Raw genomic sequence first — 21116 nt, forward strand, 5'->3', positions numbered from 1 at the left:
CGGGGGGCTATGATTCGGTTTATCTATTTGATTTTTATTTATATATATGTGTGTGTGTGCGTGTTTCCAGTCGTTTGACAATCAAATAGAGACGATTTCATAACAAAATTGTTTTTATGTTTGTGTTCATGCCGGGTGTTTGTCGGGGTGTGTGTGTGTGTGTGTGTGTGTGTGTGTGTGTTGGGGGGGGGAGTGGTAGTAGGCAGGTTAAGGCGGAAAAGAAAACGCAACATCTTTGCTAAGGGGGCAGATAAGTGAGAATCATTCAAATTAAACGATTAAAGAGTTAAGTGAATGAGTACGTAAATTTAGCGAGGTCAAACATCACGCACTTAACTTTGGCCGCAAGCCAGTTAAGCTTTTGGCAAAAACCGGCTCCCCCACAAGAAGGGGAGTGTCCAAATGAATAGCAATCGTCTGATATGCCGGGTTTTCCCCGCATGGATCAAACCTCATTGCTTTCTGGACGTTCTGGCACGAAAGACCGAGAACACTACTTCGCTTTTGTAGTTTCGCTTTTATACGAAAAACACAAACAAACACACGAGAAGATAACCCCTCCGAGCTCCCTACCAAAACATACACAAAAAAAGCGCACACACAAACACACATTTTCGCTTTTATATAATAAATTGGGTTGATGAGCTAACAACGTAACACTTGAGCGTCTCTCTCTCTCTCTGTTTTGATTATTTTGCCTGCAGTGGTTAAACTGCTTATCAAATAGACATTTATGCTGATGACACTACCATCTATGAACCATTACTATTATGAACGATAACTATCTAAGACCGTAAACGACCAAGTTCTCTCCGATTCTCTCTCCTCTGATCTTGAGCACGTGGTACAATGGGGAAAGGAGTGGCTGGTTACTTTTAATGCACCTAAAACCAAGCTTCTATCGAGCAAGAAGGGCTGGGTTGACGAGCTAACAACGTAACACCTGAGTGCGTCTCTCTCTGTTTTTTGTTCGTCGAACCTTTTGCTTTTAGTGACAAATTCTTTCTTTGTTCCATCAGAGGTCAATATGTGCGTCAAAGTCCGACATGGTATTTTCTTTGTTTCATCAGAGGTCATTATGTGTGTCAAAGTCAAACATGGTATTTTCTTTGTTTCATCACAGGGAAATATGTGTGTCAAAGTCCGACATGGTATTTTCTTTGTTTCATCAGAGGTCATTATGTGTGTCAAAGTCAAACATGGTATTTTCTTTGTTTCATCACAGGGAAATATGTGTGTCAAAATCCGGTATGGTATTTTCTTTGCTTCATTAGAGGTTAATATATCTCTCAAAGTCCGACATGGTGCTTTCTTTATTTCATCACAGGTCAATATGTGTGTTAAAGTCCAACATGGTATTTTCTTTGTTTATTACAGGTCAATATGTGTGTCAAAGTTCGACATGGTATTTTCCTTGTTTCATCACAGGTTAATATGTGTGTCAAATATATTTTTTATACAGGTCCGGTCGATCTGTTTAGTAATACACATATAATTTAATATATTTAATATTTTTTATAACATGAGCTTCAAATTCCACTCCAAAATAACTTCAAATTCTTAATAAAATAAAAATAAAACCGCTTTCAGTATACAGGCCACGAAAAAAAAAAAATCGAGAATGGGAAAAATATATATCCACTATATATAGAATATTTTTACCGGACCCATTACATAAACACAGAAAATTGCTCCAGTAAAATATATATATATATATAGGAAAACAATAGGAGTGGAAAAAGAAATCACATTTGATATTCAGGACCTATCAAATTGGTGACTTTCTTTTGAACCTTGTCTAGGAGCGAGAGACTAGTGGCAGATGCCCCAGCCCAAATATGACAACAATACTCCATACATGGGCGAATGGTGGCCTTATAGAGGTATAGGATACTTTTCGGGTGTTAATAGCATTCTAGCACGGTAGAGAGAACCTACTTTCTTCGCAGCAGTCCTGCAATGTTCTCAATGTAATTGTTCCAACTCATGTTTCCTGTAAACGTTAGGCTGAGGAGTTTAAAAGATGTACTTTCAGATAAAGAGTCTTTGGCCATTGCTATTGGTGGCAGAGAAGGTTTCTTGTAATTATTGAAGGAAACACGTTTAGTCTTGGCAGCATTGAACGTGACCATCCATTTTTGTCCCCATTCCACTATAGATCGGACGTCATCCTCTAGTGTTTCTGCCATTTGTTTAGATATGTGGTGATTTGTTTTCCTGCCATGCCTGTTATAGAGTGTGGTGTCATCAGCATATATACCCATCTCAGAGGCAGTTTTGTCGGGGAGGTCATTAATAAATATTAGGAACAATAGAGGTCCAAGGATAGACCCCTGAGGCACTCCCGCATTTATATCACACTGTTTGGATGTACGACCGTCGAGGACAACCTGGATTTTTTTCTTATCCAAGAAGGATCTAATTATGTTATGTATTCTTCCAGTGATGCCATATGATTTGATTTTCTTGAGAAGACGCTATTACCTCAAACAAAAAGGATTTATAAATCCTTATTCCGTAGAGTTTCAAAGATTGCAAAATTCTTCTCTTCACAGCAAAGAAATATGCTAGCCAATTCATTCTACCACCCATAGCAATGGCCAACGACTCTTTATCTGAGAGTCCATCTTTCAAACTCCTTGGCCTAACGTTCACAGGAAACATGAGTTGGAACAATTACATTGAAGGCATTGCCAGGGCCGCTGCAAGAAAGGTAGGCTCTCTCTACCGTGCTAGAAAACTACTAACACCCGAAAGTATCCTGTACCTCTATAAGGCCACCATTCGCCCATGTATGGAGTATTGCTGCCACATCTGGGCTGGTGCATCTGCTACTAGTCTCTCGCTCCTTGACAGGGTTCAAAAGAGAGTCGCAAACCTGATAGGCCCTGAACTGGCATCTAAGCTTCAGCCTCTGTCCCATCGACGAAATGTTGCATCCCTCTGCCTTTTCTACAAGTATTTTAGTGGTGAATGCTCTGACGAACTGCAATCACTTGTGCCCCCACGACGCGAGCATCCTCGACAAACCCGACAGGCTGCTAAATCCCACACCCCACACTGTAGAGATCTCTAGATGTAAAAGATCTTTTTACTCCAATAGTTTCTTCCCCAGAACCGCTAGACTCTGGAATTCCATTCCAGGTCCCTGCTTCCCCAACAGTACTGACGTGCAGAAGTTCAAGTGTAACGTGAACCGACATCTTGCTGCCCAAATACCTACATAGTACCCCAGTAGTTGTTGCCCTGATAGTAGCCCCCTACACCAAAGTGGCAATTTGCCTTGTTTGGGGTGAAAATGTAATAAAAAAAAAAAAATATAGCAAAAATTTGCTGGTTTTAGCTGGTTTTGGCTGGTTTTAGCTGGTTTTAGCTGGTTTTAGCTGGTTTTGGCTGGTTTTGGCATTGTATGAAATTTCATTTTATGACGGTGGTCATAAAATGAAAAAAAATATTCGTAAAAAATAAATTTTTTAAATATAAATATATTCGGAATTTAATTAAATAATTTTTTTTTATTCTGCTTTAAATTGCCCCCCCCTTTTGAGGAGCCTGGCCCCCACACACATACACATTAAAACCAAACGCATACAAATGGTCACCCATCTGGTACTGGCCAGCCTCAGCTTAATAATACATTGAAATTTTCGTCACTGAAAAATAAGTTTTTTTTGGCCTGTTTGGTCTTCCATAGTTTGCTTTTTATCAAACGAAAACGTAAACAGAGTCGATCTGAACTCTACGTCAACGCGAAATATCTGGTTACCTATATGAATAAGTGGAATTATTTGAAATTCCGGTACTTATATTATAATATTTTTGCATATTCTCTTAGAAAATCATCCTAAATCTTAGTTAGACAATAAATAAATTAATTAATTATTTCAAAAACCTTTTTTTTTTAAAATATTTATGTACGTTTTTTTGTGCAAGACAAAAAATGTCAATTGTTCACTTTTTGGGAAAATTTAACATCAATCTTAATTCACAATGATGGATCTTGGCGATATTCCAATCCATAAGATGAATAATCCGTAGGAGATAAAATAAAATTAGATCTGTCGTCGAAAGGTCCTGAAAAACACGAGATATCAGGTAGGAGTCAAAAACAGGAACAGGCCAGTTTTGATCCTTCCATCGTCGAGAAGCGTCACATTTCGGTTCAAATTAGGTTAAAATTAGATGCAAAGTAAATATTGTGTGTATGTCTAAAGTTTAGACACTGGAAATGATCCAGACGAAAGAAGGAAAGAAGAAGAAAAAAAAAAAAAGAGAAAAACTGATTTCTCAAGGTTTGTAGGAAAAAAAAGAGAAGATCAAATTAAAAAAATTAGCAACGCCAATTTTCTTTGTTTTATTAATGTTTTTTTAATATAATTATTAGCCATTTGGAATAGTCTACTTTCCTTTTAAGGGGTGGCCAGGATGATAACGGTCAAAGCGAATACGGATATTAATATATAGATGTTTTATTCATGTTTTTATTATTTTTATGAGCCATTTGGAATATTCTACTTTCCTTTATAGGGGTGGTCTGGATGATAACGGTCAAAGTGAATACAGATATTAATATATAGATGCTTTATTAATTATTATTATTATTATTATTATTAAGCATTTGGAATACTCCACTTTCCTTTTAAGAGGTGGTCAGGATGGTAACAATCAAAGCAAATACAGATATTAATATATAGATGTTTTGTTAATGTTTATTATTACTAGCCATTTGAAATATTCTACTATGCTTTTAAGGGGTGGTCAGGATGATAACGGTTGAAGCGAATACAGATATTAATATATAGATGTTTTATTAATGTTTATTATTACTATTATTATTATTATTATTATTAGACATTTGGAATATTCCACTTTACTTTTAAGTGGTGGTAAGGATGGTAACGGTCAAAGCGAATACAGATATTAATATATAGATGTTTTATTAATGTTTATTATTATTATTAGCCATTTGAAATATTCTATTTTCCTTTTAAGGGGTGGTCAGGATGATAACAGTCGAAGCGACTACAGATATTAATATATAGATGTTTTATTAATGTTTTTTTTTATTATTATTAGCCATTTGAATTATTCTACTTTCCTATTAACGGGTGGCCAGGATGGTAACGTCAAAGCGAATACAGATATTAATATATAGATGTTTTATTAATGTTTATTATTATTATTATTATTATTATTATTATTATTATTATTATTAGCCATTTGAAATATTCTACTTTCCTTTTAAGGAGTGGCCAGGACGATAACGATCGAAGCGAATACGGATATTAATACGTAGATAATAAAAACAAACCAAGTATAATAATAATGGTAATAATTAGAAATTATAATTATAAGCTAACGTGAATATAATGGTAATATTTGAAATAAATAATAATAATAAAATAGACATTAAAAAAATAATACTAATAGCTTTATTATCACTAAACAAAATCTATAATCTCATAATATCAATGTTATTCACAATATTAGAGGATAATAGTATAATAATGCTATTCACGTTGTAATATTTCTAATCAAAGCGAAGGTTTAAAAAGATGGCTAACAGTGGCAATGTAGTAGTTGAACTAAAGATTAATCTATAATATAAATCTCACCAGTCTGTTTAAATGTATGTATGTATGTATGTATGTATGTATGTATGTATGTATGTCTGAGCAGAGCTGGGCTGATAAGCCACCAGACTACTCATCAGCACAGTGGGCCACAAAGCAGTCTTGTGTTGCCAAATCTAACCTGTGTCAATTGCGGGCAGACGTACAAAACAGCAGGTGGTTTGATTGGTTGGTTGGTTGTTTTTGTTTTAGGTTATTTAATGCTGAATCCAAAGATTTTGAAGAAAATTTTTTTAATAGAATATATTTGTTGTTTTCAAGTCCGTTTCTATTTAACCCATAGTTGGGATCCTAACAGGTACTACCACTCCGGGTCAGAGTGGACCTGGGAGCAATGGCAATTAAAGGGTGGCTCCACACTCCCCAAAGCCCGCAAGCTAGGGCCTCACCACTGGATATAGTTTAAGGTCAGATCCAGGAGCAGGTGGTTTTAAGCTGCATTTGATTATACATAGCAGTGACCATCAAGACTGTGCTACTAGTGGCGCACATGTCTGCACAATGTGCGCCAAAGAATGCTAGAGTTTGGCAGGGCTTAAAAGCCACCTTCATGCGGCCCATCACTGATTTGTTTTTGTGTTTCTGTATATCTTTTTTTTTTGTGCTATATCAAGTAATGGCAATGTTTGAAAACGAATTTGCTGCCATCACATCATATATGTATGTATGTTTGCCTAAAACTTTTGACAGAGGTGGCAGATTTTCATGAAATTATTATCATTTTTAAGCTCGACCCTTCGGACGACAAATATCGCAAAATTGGTTAAAAAAACATAAATTCCTTCACTCTCAACTGGGTACTTTTCTACATGGAGGGAGTCGCTTTTCTCGCCGATATTTTCGAAAGCCATCCCCACTTTTCGATTGTCTAGCCTTAATTTAAATATTTGTCGCTCCCGGTTTGGTGATGGACGCAACAGCAAAGACGTCACTTTTTTTTCACGCTCTTTTCCTCCTTCGCGGTACAGATTCGAGCCTGCCTGCCTGTCTGCCTGCCTACTACCACTTTTTTTTTTGTTCAACACATACCTCCAAACACCCAGGCAATGCCGAGCACCAAGGCTAGTTATGGATAAAAGTAGGTATGATATTATGAAAAAATAGAAAAAAAAGAAATAAAAATATGTAAATATTTAGGAAATTTTCAACGTTTCATCCGCATTTACTGCCATCATGTATGTATGCATGTTTGTATGTTTCGACAGAGGTGACGAATTTTCACAAGATCGGTATCATTTTGAAGCTTGACCCTTCGGATGACAAATATCGAAAAATTGACCAAAAACATTAATTCCTTCACTCTTAACAGGGAGGCTAAATTTTTTTCACTGACATTTTTTGCAAGTCACAACGTTGCTTAAAAGGCGTTATTTCAACCTACCGTGACGTCACAACCACATTGATAAGACGGTTTTTTTTTGTCACCTTTTTTTTTTCTCTGGCGCGTTACGGATTTGAACCTGCTTACAACTCCTTTTATTTTATTTTTTTATTTTTCCTAACCCTAACTCCTATTATTTTTATTTTATTGTTTTTATTTTTCCTAACCCTAACTCCTATTATTTTTATTTTATTTTTTTATTTTTCCTAACCCTAACTCCTATTATTTTTATTTTATTTTTTTTATTTTTCCTAACCCTAACTCCTATTATTTTTATTTTATTTTTTTTATTTTTTATTTTTGCTCAACCAACACCCTTACACACACCACTTTCTTTTCCGCCTTCGCGTCACGGGTTCAAGCCTGCCTGCGTACTACAAGTTATTTTATTTTTTTTTTTTTGCCCAACACACACCTCCAAACACCCGGGCAACGCCAGGCACCCAGGCTAGTTTAATTATCTCAATCATTACAATAATCATCATAGTAATACTAAAGTGAAGCAGAATCATAGCAAATGAAGCATGCATGGTCCCCTGAGGCATAAAAAAAAAAAAATGACTACGTTCAGCATTTGCCCCCACCCCATTTAGTCCCAAAAGAAACTCGCTCAATATATGTTACCATGACATAGGATGACATATATACGGTGGGTTTTAAACAGTATTTTGTATATCTTTTTTTTTATTTTTAACTCATTTTCCCAAACTTACCATGTCAAAGAGAGAGTCTGGCGCCATTTTAAATTTTCAAATACATTGCTAAACATTGTATGTTTTTCGAGCTGAATAAACATTTTACATTAAATAAAAACACTAAAAAAAATTATCCAGTTAGGTAGAACTTATCTTGCCTTGGATAAATTTATTTTTTTTATATATTTCTTTTTTGACAACTTTTTCGAATCTCTGTGTATAGTAATACAAACCCGAATTCCATATTTACTTAAAAAAATATTTATTGACAACCAATTGTTTCTGTTTATTACAGCAATATATATTTTTATAACATACAAAATATAAATAGTCTTAATAATATATAATATATAATATCCCACCACCTGACCGAAAATTTAAAATAACAAATTGAAGAATATAATGGTAGTTGTCTACCTTAGTTAAAAAAAATGTTTAAACAAGTAAAAATTATACACTAGGAAGTGCCTTCAATAAGTTTACAGGCTTTTTCCGTATAGCCACTTTTATACAAACCCTGGAATTTTTATTGATATTTTTACTAGGAGTTCATCACGTCTCAAGGCACAAGGGCCACTCGAGGATAAGGATTAATGACTGTTGTGTAGATAGAGAGACAGCGCTGTAACGATCAGTAATGTTGGAACGGATAGGATTTAATCATTTAAAAGGATGGCTCAACAAGAACTTATGTTATAGTCAGTTGGGAAGCAGCTCCATGGTATTGTGTTCCACAGAATTATTATTCAGTTTTAGGCACTGATGGAGAGTAAACTTTTGAATTCTGTGAGTCTAATACGTACAAGGAGTTTATGAACATCGTATGCAAAGATTTCAAACGATTCATGAAGGGGGTAGGGGTGTTAGATGTCCAAACATTGTTCCGCTGTCCTACTTCCCGGCCGATTACAACATGGTAGCCTTCAAGTCCAATGTCAAGTGTTCATCTGAGTTCCAATCTATAGTCCCACCCCTCGCTGAACTTTCATTAAAAGCACTCGTTTAGCTGAAACCACTGTCAATAATTTTCCTCATTCTTTATCTGTGTCTAAACCAAAACGTAGATTCCATGAACAAAGTTTCTTTCTTAGAACTGCACACCTGTGGAACTCTCTTCCGTTTGCCTGCTTTCCCACCTGTCACTGGATACATAGATAAATAGATAGATAGATAGATCGATAATAATTGAAGTTATAACAATGTTATTATCTAACAGTATGTGAAACAAGCCTCTTTCTCAGAATTGCACACCTGTGGAACTCTCTTCCGTTGGCCTATTTTCCAGCTGACTATAATATAGTCGTCTTCAAGTCCAATGTAAACAAGTTATTGACGAACCGTTCCACTTAAGTAATTCAATTTACCAAATTTTCACTCGTAACGATTTTTTTTTTTTTTTTTTTTTTTTACACAGTGATCACCACTTATCAAGGCCCGGAAGCCACTCATGGATAAGGGTTATTGCAAGTACATTACGTTAGTGTGGAGATTTGATGAAGTGTTTACTTAAGGGGGCGGTTCATTAGGAATTTGTTAACATTGGACTTGAAGACATCCAAGTTGTAGTCCGGAGGGAAGCAGGCAGACGGAACAGAGTTCCACAGGCGTGCAGTTCTAAGAAAGAAGCTTTGTTCATGGAATCCGCGTTTTGATTTAGGCACAGATATAGAGTGGGGGAAATTTTTCACAGTGAATTCAGCTAGACGGGTGTTTTTCGTGAAAGATTGGCGAGGGGGGACCAGAGATTGGAGCTCAGACGAGCACCTGCCATGAAAATAACGATAAAACAAGGATAGGCTCGCAACGTCTCTTCTGTGGGAGAGAGGTTGCAGGGTAGAGAAAAGGGCATCCCCACTAAACCACGAAGTCTATTTTGTACTCTGTCAAGGCATGATAGGCTGTTTTTAGCAGCTCCTGCCCAGATATGGCAGCAATATTCCATCCTTGGACGTACTTGGCTTTTATATAGTTAGAGAATTGCATCAGTAGTGAGATATCTTCTGGAGTGGTAGAAGGATCCCACCATCTTTCCAGCGACCTTGGCACCAGACTTGATGTACGTGTTCCATTTCAGATCAGGAGTAAAGGACAAACCCAGAAGCTTGTCAAAACACGGGCTTCTCCTAGACGAGAGCCATCCATTTCAATTGATGCCAGATGGGGATCAGAGCATTGATGATGTAAAGATAGGAGTTTGGCCTTGATGGAGGAGAGACTAAAACTTACTGCTATGGTTTCAAATGATTTGAAATAACAGCAAGGGGAGACTTGATTCCAAATATTTCTCATATGTTATATCTCCCCTCTTTTGGAAATAGGGTACGATTATGAATATCTCCAGTATCAAATAATCCTTATACACTGTGAAATTTACTTTATGTATGAAAACCAAAGACGTAGAAAAGCGGTAGAAGGATCCCATCATCTTTCCAGCGACCTTGGCAACAGACTTGATGTACGTGTTCCATTTCAGATCAGGAGTAAAGGTCAAACCCAGAAGCTTGTCAAAACACGGGGCCTCACATGGGACTATGATATTGTCCCATTGACTACTGTACTCTCTTTAACTCTTATCTTTCGATGCTGGCAGAATGGATAGGACTTAATCATTTAAGAACTTATTTACATTAGATTTGAAAACGACGATATTATAGTCTGCTGAGAAGCAGCTCCATGGTATTGTGTTCAACAGAATTTTTATTTAGCTTTAGGCACGGATGGAGAGTAAACTTTTGAATTCTCTTAGTCTAATGCGTACAAAGAGTTTGTTTATGAACATCGTATGCAAAGATTTCAAACGATTCATGAAGGAGGTAGGGGTGTTAGATGGCGGAGCACTGTTCCATTGGCCTGCTTCCCGGTTGAATAAAACATGGTAGCCTTCAAGTCCAATGTAAACAAGTTCTTGTTGAGCCGTCCCTTTAAATAACTCAAGTTCTACCCAATCTACATCATTAGCGATTACTAAACTACTACCTGACATTCATTAACTCTTATCCTCGAGTGGCTTCCGGGCCTTGAAAAGTGGTGATTCTTACGTCAAGCAAAAACAAAAACAAACAAAAAAAATATATAAAAAGTACAGCACCTGGAATTCCGAAATGGTCACCCATTTTAGTATGACCAGACTCAATGTTGCTTAACTTTGGTGATCTAACGGGAACCGGTGTATCACCATGATTATGCCGTATTTAGCATCAATATAACTTTGGTGATTACACCTACAATGAATTACCCCCTCCTTTTATTGGAAGTAGTTCTCCTAGGCATTTTACACCATTAACGATTACTAAACGGTAAAACTATACAAACACCGTGACAGCGAATTAACCCTACCCCTAACCCTAACCCTAACCCTAAACCTAACCCTAACCCTAACCCTAAACCCTAACCCTAACCCTAACCCTAATCCTAACCCTGTCACGGTGTTTGTATAATAATACCTACTAAACTACAACCTTACGTTCATTAACCCTTATCCTCGAGTGGCCTTCAGGCCTTGATAAGTCGTGCCTCCGTTGTAAAAAAAAAAAAAAAAAGGAGTCGTGAGTTTCTAAATTTTTTTCTTCACATTTTATCATCTGCTTCTTCCGTAATTTGTCGGCGAAACTCGTGAATTTCTGTTTGATACGCAGACAGCTTCTGTAATTTGTACAAAAAATAAATAAAAAAATAATTAATTTTTTTTTTTTTAAATAAATAAATAAAATGGCTACCATCTTTGATAACTTAGATCGAAATAAAAAAAGAAAAAGGCCAAAAGTATGTAACGAATAAAATTCTTGGTACTTGTACAGTTTAGTTAAGAAATTAAAAAATGAAAATACCGAAAAAAGTTTAAATCGTATGTATCCGTTATGGAACGAAGTTCTCCGAAAAAAAAATTTCACTTAATTTCATCAAGTAGTTTTTTACAGCGAAAAAAAAAAAAAACACGTTTTTATGAGAGCGCGTTGAAAGCGGCCATCTTGGATTAAAAAAACAAACATTTTATTTGAATTTTAGAAATGCCAAAGGGAGTTAACTCCAGTTAAAGTCCTGACATCCCCCCCCCCGATCTTTAATTCTAGCTTTTCTTCCTAAAAATCGAACATTTTGCTCGGTATCATAACAAATTATTTTTTCGCTGTAAAAAAAAAAAAAAAAAAAAAAAAAAAAAAAACTACTTGATGAAATTAAGTGAATTTTTTTTTTCCGGAGAACTTCGTTTCATAACGGATACATACAATTTAAACTTTTTTTTTTTCGATATTTTCATTTTTTTAATGTTTTGACTAAACTGCACGAGTACCAAACTTTTTAAATAAATAAATAAAATGGCTACCATCTTTGATAACTTAGATCGAAATATGTAAAAAAAAAAAATAAAAAAAAAAAGGCCAAAAGTATGTAACGAACAAAATTTTTTGTTTTCATATTCGTGTTCTCATCTTGAGTGTGAGTTTTCACGACGTTTCAGCCGATGTAACCTCCGACCTTTTTCAGGTGTACCTCCTCAAACTAGGGAATGTTTCTGTCTAATTCGGGAATTTGGACGAAATTTCGATACACCTAAAGAAGAAACGACCGAAACGTTGTGAAAAATGACACTCAAGATGAGAACAGTAGTCTGATGAATCCAAATAATACGAATAACCAATCCTCATCTCAAAAAAATTCAGAAACGTCAATTTCCCCCCCCCCACATTTATAAAAGATAAAACAAAAATTTTCATTCGTAAAAATAAAACAGAAATTTTCATTTATAAAAATAAAAGATTAAAATGGCTACCATATTTGATTATTTAAATAAAAAAAAAATTGTAAAGAACAAAAAAGTATTAAACGGATGAAAAAAAAAAAATGGCTGCCGTCTTTGCTAGTTCCATGTCAAATGCACGCATGCGCAAAGCATCAATACGAAAAGAAGATGACACGACAAATAATCCGCTATGAATGGATTTGAATGTTCCATGTTAACACCAATTGAAATCGCATTTGAACACTGGCGTCCTTACTTCCTGAGCAGCAACTTTACTCTCACCACCTTCCGTTTCTTCACATATACGAGCAAACTTCCGGTAAAGTGAAATCCGAATGTACAACCTTTTATTTTTAGCTGCATTTACAGGATTGAACGATAAAAAGTGTCGCCTTAAAGAAAACAACACTGCAGCTTTATTTTAAAACTTTTATCGAAAAAAATCAATCCACGTAACTTGAATGACCGGGCCTTCGGGCCGGGATCAAAGTGCAGTATCTGTTCCGGCAGATACTGCAAGCTTTTGGTCAAGATCAAAGTGTAGTATCTGTTCTTCAGATGCTGCACTTCATTTTCTTGTTCTCTTTCGGTGGAGGAGAAATCCTTCACGACTGAGACAATTTTTATTTTTGTACCTTTTCTCCACGCTAAAAAAACGACCCTAGTGTCTAACTCTGTCCCGTGGGGAGGCATAGTAAATAGGTACTGCAAGCAAAGACCATATGTGGGGGCGACCCCACATATAAGACCTTGGTCAATGTAGGGGCAACCCTTCATACCAATTGTCACTATCCAGCTCCCCTACTCCCCGGGGAGTTGGTCCCCATTTCCCCTTCACTTTAAAAATTAGCCTTGTGCCTAATTTGCTCAGTGGGGGAGCAAATAAATACCTCAAAGTGTAGTATCTGTTCCGGCAGATGCTGCACTTCAATTTCTTGCTCTCTCTCAGTGGAAGAGAAATCCTTCACGACTAAGACAATTTTAACTTTTGCTCCTTTTCTCCACGTTAAAAAAAAAACACCCTGGTGTCTAACTCTGCCCTGTGGGGAAGCATTGTAAATAGGAACTTGATTATGTAGTAGAGCTGACATCTATTCAATATGGACGCCTTCGGCCTCAATCACCGACTCGATACGGGTTTGAAACTGGAAGCATGCCTTTTCCACAAGCGCCGGAAGAAGCACGGCGGATGGTGGTGATCAGGCTGGCTTTGATGTTGTGGGAGGTCAGGTTGGTGATGTTCTCGACATATGAGCAAATGAAGTATTCAAGCAGGTCTACATCGGGGAGCAGGGGAGGGCAAGTGAGAGAAGTTTTTTTTTTATATGGAGGTCACCACTTATCAAGGCCCAGAAGCCACTCAGGGATAAGGGTTATTGTGTGTACAGTAATCAATGGGATAGTGTTGCAGTATTCGTTAGTATTGGAGATTTGATAAAGTGTTATAAACTTAAGGGGGCGGTTCATCAGGAATTTGTTTATGTTGGACTTGAAGACATCCATGTTGAAGTCAGGAGGGAAACAGGCAAGCGGTAGAGAGTTCCACAGGCATGCAGTTCTAAGAAAGAAACTTTGTTCATGGAATCCGCGTTTTGATTTAGGGTGCAAAGTTGTAGCACTCCAAGAACTTTGCAGCTAATTCTACCCCATGCGATCAAGGTTGCCAATGTATTTACTCATGAATCTAAAAACATACTATGCAACATGCAAAGATCTGTGTGTGATGTTGCCAAGCTAATCAAAAACCTTGATTCCAGTAAAGCCCAATTATAGTGCTGAAAAAGCTTCAACCAGAACTATCTTCCATACTTACAAAGCTGTTTAAGCGTTGTCTTAAGGAGAATTGCTTCCCAACGCCATGGAAAAACTCACCAAAATGCCCTGTATTTAAGAATTCAGGTAATCAGTCATCTCCCTCTCAGTACAGACAAATAAGTCTCTTGTGTGTCATGAGTAAGTTGTTGGAATAATTATAATGCCGAATGTTTAGCAAGGAAGCATCAAGTATTTTTTAGCCTTTTGGGTGACGATGGAGGATTGAACCCTATTAGTGAACATGAGTATATTGCTTGAATCCATATTAAATAAAGAATTAGTAAACCACCTCAGCAGAAACAACCTTTTTAGTGACATGCAATATGATTTCCGTTCTGCTAGATCTACAGTAGATGTGCTAATGGTTATATCTCATAGGATTAGCAAATCTCTTGGCGAAGGCTTCCTTTCTAGAGCAATTGCTCTTGACATATCAAAGGCCTTTGATAGTGTATGGCATAAAGGCTTACAAGATATTTCCAGCTACGGTAGAATTGGAAATACCTTCCCAATTATTAAATCATTTCTATCTGATAGGTTCATAAGAGTAATGGTTGATAGCGTGAAATCGGAAGCTCATGGTATTAATGCTGGAGTCCCTCAGGGTTCCATTCTGGGCCCAACTCTCTTCCTGATCTTCATCAATGATCTCCCAAATCACATCCTTACATCATTCGTAGACATTTGTGCTGATGACACTACCATCTATGACAACACATAAAAGGCTGTAAATGACCAAGTTCTCTCCGATTCTCCTTCCTCTGATCTTGAGCACTTGGTACAATGGGGAAAGAGGTGGCTGGTCACTTTTAATGCATCTAAAACCAAGCTTCTATCTTTACATCATCAACGCTCTGATCTCCATCTGGCATCAATTGAAATGAATGGCACTCATCTTGGGGAGGCTCCATGTTTTGACAAGCTTCTGGGTTTGACCTTTACTCCCGATCTGAAATGGAATATGTACATCAAATCTGTTGCCAAGGTTGCTGGAAAAATGGTGGGATCCTTCTTCCGCTCCAGTAGGTGTCCTCTTTCCCAACAGAAGAGACGTTGCTTTATCGTTATTTTCTTGGCAAGTGCTCGTCTGAGCTCCAATCCATAGTCACCCTCTTGTCGAACTTTCATGAGAAACATTCGTCTACAGGGTGGTCAAAAAGTCAGGTAACATGTTAAAGGTAGAAAAAACAATATGATCCATTATAATCTCTATTCGTTTAATATTATTTATTTAAATATTTGAGTGTAATATATAAACTACCCCTCCTGATTTCTGGCTTTGGGGCTATGTAAAGGATAGCGTTTATGGCAAGAAGCCTGATACAATAGCGTCTTTAAAGTTATTTATTGAAGAGGAGATTGCGCGGATATCAGCTGACATGATTACACGTGTTACACAATCTCTCTTGAGATGATGGGATGTCTCCTAGCGGCCTCGGCTGCATGGAGACAGGGTAGTACCAGTCAAGGATTCGTCACTTGACACTCAGCCCAACAGGTGAGGGGCTGGGAACCGGCCAAGCACCTGTTGGACTGAGGTACACCGCCTGGGTAATACCTAGGAGGTCCACCCTCCCAGGCCTTGCCACCGGGCTTTCCGGTGGGGCAAGTTTATTGCTTGCTGCCTGAGGCGCCCCGACCGGGGAATGCCGACGGGGTTATTCAGGCAATTTTTAAAATTGCAGGAGTGCCCCTCCTTTAGGGGAGCCTGCGCGTATCCCACTTTCCAGGCCTTGTGCCAAATAATGCTGATGTGGGCAGCATTTAAATAAATAAATACACAATCAGTGGTTAATCGCTTCCAGCGATTGATAAAGATAAATGGACGACAATTAACAAAATAAACATATTTCATGTTTGTTTCATTTTATATTTCAATGTATGGTACTTAAATATACGTGTATTGCTAATATCGTTTTTCTTTAAAATGTTACCTGACTTTTTGACCACCCTGTAGCTGAAACCACTAACAATAATTTCCCCCACTCTTTATCTATGCCTAAACCAAAACGAAGCTCTTTTAGAACTGCACGCCTATGGAACTCTCTTTCGTTTGCCTGACTATAATTTGGTAATCTTCAAGTCTAATGTAAACAAATTCTTGATGAGTCGTTCCCCTTAAGTAATCCAATTTACCAAATTTACACTACTAAAGATTACTACATTATTGTCCCATTGACTACTGTACACTCATTAATCCGTATCCTTGAATGGCCTCTGGGCCTTGATAAGTGGAATTCCCACATGGTCACCCATTTAGTGCTGACCTTGCTCAATGATTATGCCGTAGTTTTTATCAACATGACTTTGATAATCACGCATGTAATGAATTACCTTCTCCTTTTATTGGAAGTGGTTCTCCTAGGCATTTTCTCCTCTATTTGCATTTTTTTTTCGTTTTGAGAGGATAGTTATTACTAGCAGGACCTGTGGAAATTCCACAGGGGATTCATCCATACGTAAAATTTTGATGTTGGCCTTTTGTGGATGTTCAGCAAAAAATGGAGACGCTCTAATATTAATGTACCTATTTACTATGCCTCCCCACGGGACAGAGTTAGACACCAGGGTCGTTTTTTAACGTGGAGAAAAGGTACAAAAATAAAAATTGTCTCAGTCGTGAAGGATCTCTCCTCCACCGAAAGAGAACAAGAAATAGAAGTGCAGCATCTGAAGAACAGATGGTATTTATTTGCTCCCCCACTGAGCAAATTAGGCACAAGGCCAATTTTTAATGTGAGGAGTGAAGGGAGGGGGAAGGGAAAAAGGGGACCAGCTCCCGAGAGGTGGGAAATGGGAGCTGGTTAAAGGTCAGGCATGTGGGGTTGCCCCCACATCTGGTCTTTGCTAGTCATAGCTGGTCTTTGCTAGTCATAGCTTGCAGCATCTGCCGGAACAGATGGTATTTATTTGCTCCCCCACCGAGCAAATTAGGCACAAGGCCGATTTTTATGTGAGGAGTGAAGGGGAAATGAGGACCAACTCCCCGGGGAGTAGGGGAGCTGGATAGTGACAATTGGTATGAAGGGTTGCCCCCACATTGACCAAGGTCTTATATGTAGGGTTTCCCCCACATATGGTCTTTGCTTGCAGTATCTGCCGGAACAGATACTACACTTTGAGATATTAAATCTTTTATTCATGTTAAAAAATACATTCAAAATTAACGTTGAACATCGCGGCCCGAAGGCCAAGAATTTTACAACTGATGTATGTATGCATGTATGTGTGTATGTATTGATATGTGTTATGTGTATGTCTGTATATACATACACATGTACATGTATATATGTGTGTGTGTGTATGTGTGTGTGTGTGCGTATATATATATATATATATATATATATATATATATATATATATACACATACACCTTGACACTCTGATATTATTGTAGCCCTTTTGTTAAAATTGCAAAAGTATTTATCTACGCTAGCATGAACGCCTGGCATAGCCCGGTCGTAAAATACGCTTAAATATGATCTTTTAATTCTTGCAGATTTGGTATATATATATATTTTTTTTTTTACAAGGTGGTCACCACTTATCAAGGCCCGGAAGCCACTCAGGGATAAGGGTTATTGTAAGTGCAATACGTTAGTGTGCAGATTTAATAAAGTGTCTACTTAAGGGGGCGGTTCATTAGGAATTTGTTTACGTTGAACTTGAAGACATCCAGGTTGTAGTCAGGTGGGAAGCAGGCAGACGGAACAGAGTTCCACAGGCGTGCAGTTCTAAGAAAGAAGCTTTGTTCATGGAATCTACGTTTTTATTTAGGCATAGATAAAGAGTGGGGAGAGTTTTTGACAATGGATTCAGCTAGACGGGTGTTTTTTGTAAAAGATTGTCGAGGGGGGAACCAGAGATTATTATAGAGTTAATGTTCTTGCGATTTCAAAAATAAAAAAATATATTCATATGACTTTGTTGCATTCGCTTGAATCGAAACTGAAACCAAAACTTATGAAAAACACACACATACACATATATACATATATATATGTGTGAGAGAATCAGTAAAGAAGATGAAGCGTAAAGTTATATGTGAATGTTATTATATTATCAAGTCAAAGGAGATTACAGAAAGAGGAGTAAGGGAAGAATCTTGAAGGGCATTGCATTTCGAAGCTAAATGCTTTTCGTCAGAAGAGGAGAAAAATCCGGCATTATACAAAAGTAAACGTAAAAATAAAACACTAACTTTGTAAACATTCTGATTAAAAATGGAAAAATTTTTGAGATAAGAATTGGAAAAAAAATTTTTATAGGAAAATAAAAGAGAGAATGGAACGAAAAGAACAATAAATGCTAAAAGAATATGCAAAGCAATATATAAGAAAATTAAATACACACAGAAATAATGTCACTTTTATAAATATACAGATAGATTATAGAATATCTATACTAATATATGATTTTGTCTTGTCTATAATCCTATCATATATATATATATATATATATATATATATATATATATAACTTGAGACAAAACGTAGATTCCATGAACAAAGCTTCTTTCTTAGAAGTGCACGCCTGTGAAACTCTGTTCCGCTTGCCTGTTTCCCACCTGACTACAACCTGGATGTCTTCAAGTTCAACATAAACAAATTCTTGATGAACCACCACCTTAAGTAAGACACTTTATCAAATCTCAACACTAACATACTATACATGCAATAACCCTTATCCCCGAGTGGCTTCCGGGCCTTGATAAGTGGTGACCACCTTGTAAAAAAAAAGTTCCTTCAGCTATAATTGAAACCGAAACCAAAACATATGAAGAACACATGATGATTACAACGTCTTGTCAGACGAGTGCCACTCCCTCAGACATTTAAAATCCATGAGCCCAAATGCCTGAGGGAGTATCTATACAAATATGATGTTACAGAGTCTTAGCTTTGTACGACAGCTAAGTCTCTCTCTCGGTTCAAAATGTTGAGATCCAGCAACAAGCAAGAGCAAGATAGCCAGCAACAAATTAAACTGCAGACCAGCTTAATGCGGTTACTGGTCTTCCGCTTTATGGTTTTTTAAATCAGAGATTTGCTTCTCCAAGAAAGGTTGCCTTCACCACGGCTTACGGGAGCACTCTACCCCAATACACATATACACACACACAAATATACACGGTGCTAGTTGGCTGTTGACCCAGAAAAAGAGTTCATTCGCCCTTTGGAAGGTCTTGTTTTTAATCCTTCAGGGAGACTAGCCGCCCTCCTCACCAAACAAGTCTGGTGGGGGAACCAGTTTAGTCGCCGGTGACCCGACCATGAGGCAGGTAGTACTGGGTTACATGGTACCAGTAGCATATGACATGACCCGACATATGTAATGAAGAACACATACATACATACATACATACATACATGCATACATACATACATGCATACATACATACATGCATACATACATACATACATGCATACATACATGCATACATACATACATGCATGCATACATACATACATGCATACATACATATATACATACATACATGCATACATACATATATACATACATATATACATATATATATGCATACATACATATATACATGATGATGATGATGATTGCAACGTCTTGTCAGACGAGTGCCACTCCCTCAGACATTTAAAATCCATGAGCCCAAATGTCTGAGGGAGTATCTATACACAGATGATGTTACAGAGTCTTAGCTTTGTACGACAGCTAAGTCTCTCTCTCGGTTCAAAATGTTGAGATCCAGCAACAAGCAAGAGCAAGATAGCCAGCAACAAATTAAACTGCAGACCAGCTTAAGCGGGTACTGGTCTTCCGCTTCATGGTTTTTTAAATCAGAGATTTGCTTCTCCTAGAAAGGTTGCCTTCACCACAGCTTACGGGAGCCCTCTCTACCCCAATACACATATACACACACACAAATATACACGGTGCTAGTTGGCTGTTGACCCAGAAAAAGAGTTCATTCGCCCTTTGGAAGGTCTTGTTTTTAATCCTCCAGGGAGACTAGCCGCCCTCCATACATACATACATACATATATACATACATACATTAATACTTTTTAATACATATATACATACATACATACATATATACATACATGCATACATACATACATACATATATACATGCATACATACATACATACATATATACATACATACATACATACATGATGGCAGCAAATTCGCTTTCGAACATTGCCATCACTCGATATAGCACAAAAAAATAAGAAAGAAAAAAAAGGTATGTAGAAACACGAAAACATTCAGTGATGGGCTGCACGAATGTGGCTTTTAAGCCCTGCCAAACTCTGGCATTCCTTAGCACACATTGTACATACATGTGCACCACTAGCAGCATGTTCTTACTGTTCTTTTCTATGCAGAATCAAATGCCGTTTCAAACCGCCTGTCATTTTGTACATCTGCCCGCAGTTGACACAGGTTAACTCTGGCAACTCAAGACTGCTTTGTGGCCCGCTGCGCCGATGAGTAGACTGGTGACTCATCAGCCCAGCTCTACTAAAACATATTCTTCCGCACACCTCACACTCCAGACCAATTTGGCTCCCCCTCCCATCCACGGCTCCTTTCACTCTCCCTTTCCAGATATCGCGCTTCAGCCGCTCATACTGGGTTCGATCCACCTCAGACTTGTCCACACCTCCCCGCAAGGTCCTTCTCCACCCTCCGCAATCCAAAGCAAGACTCTCCCAGGTTCTTTCATCAATCTCACATTTTTTTCTTCATAGCCTCGTACTACAAGGCGAGCTTTCATTGTTTTCTGATTATCCTTGAATTTTTCAGTAATCACCCATCTTGTGGGTATTGTTTTTTGACCTGTGTATGGCACACATTCAAATACT

General features: G+C 37.5%; 1 protein-coding gene and 1 pseudogene across 1 annotated transcript in view; both read right to left on the bottom strand.

The window, feature by feature from the left end:
- The window catches only part of LOC145271205 (uncharacterized), a 533901-nt gene that overhangs the window by 124382 nt on the left and 388403 nt on the right, over window positions 1-21116 (bottom strand). The gene's annotated exons all lie outside the window — the stretch shown is intronic.
- Window positions 10786-10902, bottom strand: LOC145272054 (5S ribosomal RNA; annotated as a pseudogene).

The sequence above is a fragment of the Euprymna scolopes genome, chromosome 46 (genome assembly GCF_053919585.1).
Source record: "Euprymna scolopes isolate OS-2025 chromosome 46, ASM5391958v1, whole genome shotgun sequence".
In the NCBI taxonomy this organism is placed as follows: Eukaryota; Metazoa; Mollusca; class Cephalopoda; order Sepiida; family Sepiolidae; genus Euprymna; species Euprymna scolopes.